We start from the raw sequence: 1,405 nt of genomic DNA on the forward strand, positions 1-1,405 counted from the left end.
TACTGCGGAGCTTGCAAGTTCTCCCTGTGACCGCGTAGGCTTTTGCAGTGTGCTCCGGTTTCCTCCCACAGCCAAAGACTTGCAGGTGATAGGTAAATTGGCCGGTGTAAATTGCCCCTAGTGCAGGTAGGTAATAGGGAATATGCGATTAGTGTAGGGTTAGTATAAATGGGTGGTTGTTGGTCAGCACAGACTCGGTGGGCCCAAGGGCCAGTTTCAGTGCTGTATCTGTAAATAAATAAAATTAAATACACTTCCCTTAAAAGTGTCAACATCTGTGGAAATCTCTCCACCCACTCACAACACTTTAAATAAAGTACTTTCATAGCAATGTAATTATCTATTTTCCCCCTAAATACATCCCTGCTCTCTTCTCCTAGAAGCTCAAATTATCAACTGCATTCAATACGTTGAGCTACCAATTACAAATACTTGGGGGCCTTTCACACAGTACACAGTTCTGAGTAGAGATTTTTGAAAATGACTATCAAAGTCATTGTCTGTACATGTAACCAATGTCCAGAAGTTTGTTTAATGAGTCTGTTTGTGCAGCTCAGTCACAGCGTGCAGGTGACCACTTGTTTTTGAAGATATTCCAAAGCAATTTTGAAGTGTTTGAAATTTCCCTGAAAATAGGTTTAGTTGCATAATAGAGCCTTGGGGAGAATAGATGATTATTTTTGTTTGTTTAATTGAAAGTAACTAATGTGATGCACTTCAGCTAAGTATCCCAGTGGTCGTTGCCCACTGGTATAAGTAAGGTCTCATTTGGCTGAATTGGCAATTTCCAACCAGAGTCTCACAGACAGCGTTCTATGGCATGGAACATGGATTATCCATTCATCTTTGAATTTGAACGCATTTACTACCCTATTCTTGCAGCCGTTGGTATAGCGGGTAAGGCAATAACACTGGTCAAAATACAAAGCAGTGTAACTGTTTCTGTTCTTGTTCCTTGTCCTCTACTGTAACATATCATTATTAATAAATTTGGACATAAGAAAGAGATGGACAGTGTGTCAGAAAGACATATGGAAAGAAAACAAAGAAAACAGAATATGCAAACTATGTCATGCGTTTTGACGTTTGTGATATACTCGTCTGTTCCATTGTAGCAATATATTTAGCATTGTTCACTGTCTGCTTAATACGATTACTTAATTAAAACTACCAACATTTTTGAAACTTCAACCACAGAAATAATGTTGAGTGATATCCCAGTACTGTATCCGGGAGAATTCCTTATTTCCAATAGACGCTGGCAACAGATGTCATCAGTCATCCCGTGCAAAATTGCACCTTTGTTTCCGTTGAGGTTCCAACTTGTTTTTTTGTATTGTCAGAAATATCAAGTTAATACCGAAGGAGAAGCAAAGCATTTTCACCTTAAAATTAAGCATTTTCG

This window comes from Heterodontus francisci, unplaced genomic scaffold (assembly GCF_036365525.1).
Source record: "Heterodontus francisci isolate sHetFra1 unplaced genomic scaffold, sHetFra1.hap1 HAP1_SCAFFOLD_452, whole genome shotgun sequence".
NCBI lineage: Eukaryota > Metazoa > Chordata > Chondrichthyes > Heterodontiformes > Heterodontidae > Heterodontus > Heterodontus francisci.